Below are 7,528 nucleotides of genomic sequence, written 5' to 3' on the forward strand. Positions count from 1 at the left end.
TGGTTATCTTCTACACTGCCATCATTCAATCTGTCCTGTCTTCATCCATCTCAGTGTGGTTTGGCTCATCCACAAAACAGGACAGGTCCAGACTGCAATGAACAATCAGGTCTGCAGAGAGAATAATCAGGGGTGACCTTCCCTGTATCCAGGACTTATACAGGTCTAGGGTCAGGTAAAGGACAGCTAAAAGCTCTGCAGACCCCACACACCCTGCAAACAAACTGTTTAGGCTTTTACCTTCAGGTCTGCCAAACCCAGCCGCCACAGAAACAGTTTTCCCCCCCAGGCTGTTTCTCTGATGAACACTTGACAGTCAGACTTCCAGAACAACACCAGGCATACTTGGACTGATATCAAATTATGTTATCTGTAAAGTTACTTGTGTATATATGTACATTCTGAAGATATTGTTTATTTCCATTTATATTGAATGAAAAAAAAAGGTCTTCACCGAGAGCAAAGTGTACTGGAGTCAAATTCCTTGTTTGTGTGCACAAATCTGGCAATAAAGCTGATTCTGATTCTGATCCTAGACAGGTCAGGGATAAAGTAGAAAGAATATGGCACAATTGCAAACCTACTATAACAAGCCAGAAACTTGGGCTTTGTGGAGGGGTGGCAAGAAGAAAGCCATTGTTGAAAATAAGCCAGAAAAAGCTCTGGTTAAGGTGTGGCAGAAGTACTCAAAGGCCCACAGCACATGTAGACGAAGCTGCTCCCATTAAGAGTCCAAAAGTGAACTCTCTTGTCCTACATGCAAAATAGTACATGTGGTAAAAACCTAACAAACCTCTCTCACTGTAAAACATGGTGGTATCCGTTTATTTATATTGAAGAAAAACAAAAGGGCTCCACGGTGGCGCAGTTGGTAGCACTGTTGCCTTGCAGCAAGAAGGTCCTGTGTTCGATTCCCAGCCTGGGGTCTTTCTGCATGGAGTCTGCATGTTCTCCCCGTGCATGTGTGGGTTCTCACTGGGTACTCCGGCTTCCTCCCACAGTCCAAAGACATGCCTGTTAGGTTAATTGGTCACTCTAAATTGACCTTAGGTGTGTGAATGAGTGTATGCATGTATGTTTGTGTGTTGCCCTGTGATGGACTGGTGATCTGTCCAGGGTGTACCCTGCCTCTTGCCCATAGACTGCTGGAGATAGGCACCAGCTCCCCTGTGACCCACTATGGAATAAGCAGTAGAAAATGACTGACTGACTGAAGAAAAAAAAAATCTTCACAGAGACCAAAGTGTACTGGAGTCAAATGCCTTGTTTGTGTGCACAAACTTGGCAATAAATCTGATTCTGAAATAAAATTGAGTGAAACAAATTGTGTTTATAGATCACCTGATTATTGAAGAGAGTACACTGTACTGTTTGTAATTTAATCTCAGCATAAATACAGTTGTTCTGTGAAGGTGTCAGAAATTGTGTCATTTCTGCCTGGCTTAAGTAAATGATTATCTTGCTCTTAATGCATGCTGGTAACCTCTGACAAAATAAATAAATTATTGTTGGTCTCAGTATGATAAAGTACAATGACAGCAAATGTTCCAAACTCCTGTGTTACTCAGTGCCATCTATAAGCTAATTAAGCTCAATTATGGCCTTATACACATTCTTTCCTTTTTGTTTTTCCAAAGGTACAAGGCAAATTAGCTCTTCCTCCTAATCCGATGACACCATGACAGAAAGTGTGGAAAATGAAGGAATTTGTTACAAAAATGTGGGAAATTAGTAAGCCGGACTGTGAAACCTCAAACATCTGCTGACAGTGTGCGCAGAGTCCGCTCTGAGTGTGTGCCAGTCCCGACTCTGTGGGGGCCTTTAGAGTTAACTGCCCAAGTGGATAGAAAGCTGGTAAAGCATTCCCACTGGCTGTCAAAACCCAGAGCAGAAAAGCAATTTGGTTCTAAGTAAGTAAACAGTCATCCGACCCAGCTGTAGTTCCCTTTGCCTTGTTCTTTAATCACAGCTGTTTTCTGCTGGACCTCTGAGTTTTGTTTATGTGAATTAACACTTTAGCAGCAATTAAAGAGATTAATGTGTGTGCCAATGATTTCCAGACATGAAAATGGACAGAAGCGCAAATTAAAACCTTTTATATGAGTGGTGGCCATATTGGATCTTGACCCCTGACTTTCCTGGTCGGAGTTATTATTTCAGGACTTTATTGACATTTTCTCACTTGGAAGTTGGAAAGTCCAGCTTCCAAGTTCAAATAGGAATGCACCATCAAACTGAATTTGCTCATAGTAGATACGATCTTACTGAAGAATGTTAACCACCTGCATTCTTGGTAACATTGTGGACATTTTTAGGAAAAGGTTGTAGTTAGCTTCATAATGCTGCAATCACAGCCAGCTTTGGATTCAATTTTAGGTAATGTGATTTTAAAATTTTCTGTCATAGCTGTCACAAACATTCTTGTTACACATGTAGAGTAAAAATGACGTTTGAGTTCATGGTCAGTGAATCTCTTCATACTTACTATTATGTTCTGGTATGTTAAAGAAATCACAAAAACAATTTTCTTATGTTATTATTGTGTTAAAATTTCTCTTTTTATTTGGGAAAACTACCTGATCTAAAATGTTTTTCCTGTTTTATTGATTCCCTACAAACATGTTTTTTTTTAAGCAGAGGAGAAGTTGAAAGAATCTAAACTAAATAACACCCAGATCAAGTAACAGGAAATGAAAACAAAGTAAAGGGAAGTCAATATTCTTTTCAGTTGTTCTTTTACAATGGTGAAGGTCAACAAACGTTTCTTCCTGCCCCTCATGTAAGTTTCAGGTGGGTTGAAGGCCCTCAGGCGGTCCTTTCTGACGTCACTCTGTTATTTGAGGAGACTTTGCTCAGGTTTCCCACGAGGCAGAGACTCTGCTCTTCTCCCTGACCCCCCGGAAAGCAGGGGTCACGCATCAGAGAAGGGAATGAAAACGACTCTGATTTATGACCCAATGTAGATATCTTCAGCTCACAAAAGGGTCTTGTTACAGAAATGCTCCAAAGTTACCTAGTAGCAGAGCCAGATATGAAGCTTTAGCTGTTTAAAAGAGAACCATGGCATCCTGAGCTCTAAGGCATGTTGCTGAACGTTAAAAACAGCTTCATGAATGTCTTTGTTGTGTAATATAAGCAGGTACAACACAGCATTCCTGGATATAAACCAGTACTAAACCAATATTAAATAACATTTTTGGCTGCTCCTGCGTTGGATCATCCCAGTCATTCCAAAACCTCATCTTAAAGATTTTATCTCAGTCTATCAGAAGACATTTCAGTTTGAATAAAATGTCGTACCCATATGACTTAAAACTGAGTTTCTGGCTTCAGTGTTTTAGCTGTTATTAATAGTCCCCTCTAATTTTTTACATTTTTTTTAAATTTGACTTAGTAATAAACTGACAAGTTTATAAACTGACACTAACAAGTGTCCTGGTGCATCTTTTAAGGTGATCTGAGAATAAACTGTGCTCAGAATCTTTTCAGTGCACTCATGCTTGCATTTAAAGCTCTTTGGACGCAAGTGAATTGCTAAGGATGGATACTAGTATCTTGTATAGCGTGGAGATAAATGATAGTAATGATGTAGCGTGTTGTAAGAAATCTGTCTTTATTGTTGTTAAAGGACAGATTTAGGGTCAGGCCTGGACTTCAGGCAGCTCATTCAAGCACTCACACTCTGCATCTATGAAGCAACATTATATCATCATTAGGCAAAAAGACTATCTATTTTTCCCAAAAGGGAAGTCGAAACATTGACTCATCTGACCTAATAACTGTGTGACTTTTTTGTCAATCTGAAATCAGCTTCTGTTCTTCTCTGAGTCAGGCAGCCACTCTCTGTAAAGGTGATACACGGTTTCCTCTTTTTATCCAATTTCTGTAAGTAGTAGTTTACTTTGCAGGATGAAAATATTTTCCGAAATCTCAATTTAGAGCTTTTGACTCATCAGTACACAAAACCACTGCCGCTGCAACAAGAAAGGTTAAATTTAAGTGTATATTTTAGATGCTTTGAGCACATCTTTAATTAAATTTGCCCTTGCTAATGAATAGTTCTGCCTGCTTGTTTAATGTTAGTGTCTCTGAGTCATGAACCAAACCTCTCTCTAACATAGGCAGTCTGCTGCAGCTGCTGATGCAGAAGAAGTAGGCCAGATTTGACACACTTCACAACCCATGCTAACTCTGACACACATTACTGCTGCTCAGGGCACAGAGGAACAAAATCATAACTACAAATGTCATCGGAACAAGAAGTCACTCAGAAGCAAAAATCTAGGTTCAGTCTGAGTCCTTTGACTTTGGGGGATTTACTTAAAGAAAAAAGTTCTAAACGGCAGTAATGAAAATTTGGTTCTCAGTTCCACAATTTACGAAATAAGTCAGAAAATATTTACACGTGTAGGTCTTGAAAGTACAAAAAATTAGTAAAACCAGTAAAATTCCTACTTTAATAAGACAGAAGTGGGTGAAAAGTATTTTGGTGCCCAAAAGTGTGGAGTCAAAGCCTATAAGTAAAAAAAAAAAAAAAACACATCTGCAGCATCAAAGCTCAGACTCCCGCTACTTTATCATCCTACATTCAAATGCTTTGCAAGCACACTGAGTCATAAACAGGTCCACCCGGCTTGACTCCCCCCCCCCCACGAAAACTTTGCTTGCTCAGCACCAGACCGATGTAAACCATGTCGGCTCTGTAATAATCAGACCTGAGTAGCTCCCTGCCAGCTGTTATCTGTTTACTTCCAGGGAAGACAGAGGGAGAGAGGCCCAGCTCAAAACACCCCCATATGTTTAAAGCTTGTCCTGTGAACCCAAAACAGGATGTCACAGCAGGCCCTCCGGTCAGAGTAACTGACTGAGACTCACACAGGAGGGCTTTGGCTTTAGTCTGTGTGGGGAAAGACGATTAGGAGTAGGAAAAAAAAACATTGTGTGCATTAACTGTGCAGTTATTGGGGCTGTGTATGTACATCTGTAAGACTTACAAACTTGCAAAGTTTTGTCTTGATAGGACCCTGCAGAGGCATCCTTAAAATATTACTTATAACTTTTAATGAAAGGTTTGAGAATTTGATCAAGTTTGCTTTGAGCTGCTCTGTTAAAGACTCAATATTATTAGCAATGTATTTGGAAATACTAACACTACTTTTTTGGTTGTCACCATTCATCTTCTGCGTTATCTAAATAATTAATAAGTTTGACAGCTACAAGACCAGTGGTGTCAAAATTTCTTTAAAGTAGTCAGGGGCCATTCAAATCTGATTTTATAAAATCAAAAATTCTAAATTATTTAATTTTTGTGTTGTACCAGCTCATCACAAACTAAAAATGCTGTATTTTAATTAAACACACACAGTAGTGTTTTTCACGGTGGTGCAGTTGGTAGCACTGTAGCCTTGCATCAAAAAGATAATGGGTTCAACTCCTGGTCTGGGGTCTTTCTGCATGGAGTTTGCATCTTCTCCCTGTGGGCTCTCTCCGGGTACTCTGACATTTTCTCAGTGGCTTATCTGCACCATCATCAACTTCATAATGGTATAAAGTAAACATATATTATGTTCTCACAATAAAAGGTATCATGTTGTAATACAAAGACTTTATTGTTCGAACAATATCATTTTCATGTTTGTACAATATATTATATCTAGTCAGTCAGTCATTTTCTACCACTATTCCATAGTGGGTCATGGGGGAGCTGGTGCCTATCTCCAGCAGTCTATGGGCAAGAGGCGGGGTACACCCTGGACAGGTCGCCAGTCCATCGCAGGGCAACACACAAACAACCAAGCACACACTCATTCATACACCTAAGGGCAATTTAGAGAGACCAATTAACCTAACAGGCATGTCTTTGGAGTGTGGGAGGAAGCCGGAGTACCCGGTGAGAACCCACACACACACGGGGAGAACATGCAAACTCCATGCAGAAAGACCCCAGGCCAGGAATTGAACCCAGGACCTTTGTGCTGCAAGGCAACAGTGATACCAACTGTGCCACCATGCAGATATTATATCTATACCATATAAATATTATATTGTAAGAGTGTAGGTTTTTTGTTATTATCTATATGAATATTGTAATAAAGTGACATTTTATTGTTCAATCGTGAAAAGTATATGGTTAGAACAATTACATTTTCATGTTTTCTTTTGCCCAGTTGACACCTCTGCGCTTTTGGAGTACTCTGCTCCCACAGGTAATATTTAGCAACATTCTTAGTATCTTTGAAAAATGTAACAATTTTTTCAAATTATATTGGACTTCTGGAATTCTGTTATAAAACAGACACTTCGCTCAGAGTCCAAAAAGTTGCATTGGGTTAGGGTTAGCCCTAACCTTAAAACAGTAAATCCTAGGAGACAAATACATTTTTGCAGTTTGCAATCTGCAATGCAGACGTCGCTTGTTTTCACTTTCTTTGCTTAGTTCGGCTAACAACCAAGCTGGCAGTTTTCGTTTTTTTTTATTGTTTAAATTTCCAGATCTCAAAATGAAAACAAAAATTAAACAAAAGAACAACAAATGATCAAGTTCACCTCAAGAGATTTCTAGCCATCCATAGTGAGCTGGAATGTCTGAAAACAAGGTCTGACTCAGAAAGGAGACAAAGAGTGTCAGGAGGAGGCTGCAGACAGGGTGGAGGGTCTGCTCACAGACGAAGCATCAGGCCAAACAGAGATCTCCTTGTCTTCCAGCTGAACCTGCTGTAGCTCTCCAAACAGCGCGCTATGCAGAAAATGCTATAAGGATTAGTGCCCAGCCAGTTGAAATAATGTGAAAAATTGTAATTGATGAGGTGATATGAAGGCTTGAGAAAGAATCAAGAGAGAGACAATGCTACAGAACACAGCGCTGAAAAAACACATGAAATATACATGTGTATAATCATATTTGATCACAACGATGTAATTAACCAGATGTGAAAATTACATGTTAAAATCACATATGAGATAAAACTCATGTGAAACACTCATTTTACACAAGGGAAACATGGATCTAGAACATTTTGATGACATAATGTGTGAAACACAATGTAAAACTCATGTGATACCATGTGAAACCCATCAATTACGTGACGCACATCATGAGAAATGTATAAATAACATATGATGCCCGTGAAACCCATTGAAAACCTGTTGATACCTATAAATTACAGTGATGCCCGTGTGAAATTAATTAACCAATTAAATGTGATGCTCATATGAAATCCACAAATTACATGTGATGCTTATGTGAAACCCAAAGATCACACCCATGTTGGTCCTATAAATTACACGATACCCATGAAAAGCCCATGGAGTACCAATTTTCATAGACAATTGAAACCTATAAAATACAGTGATGCCCATGTGAAATCTACAAGTTACATGTGATTATCATGTGGTGCCCATGTGAAACCCATGGCATTATATGTGAAACCTTTTAATTACATGTGATATCCATGTGAAACTCAAAGTTTCATGAGGTATGGAATTTACTCTATAATGCTTCTGAAATAAATGTATGAGATACACAGTG

The sequence above is a fragment of the Girardinichthys multiradiatus genome, chromosome 3, assembly GCF_021462225.1.
Source record: "Girardinichthys multiradiatus isolate DD_20200921_A chromosome 3, DD_fGirMul_XY1, whole genome shotgun sequence".
NCBI classification, from domain to species: domain Eukaryota; kingdom Metazoa; phylum Chordata; class Actinopteri; order Cyprinodontiformes; family Goodeidae; genus Girardinichthys; species Girardinichthys multiradiatus.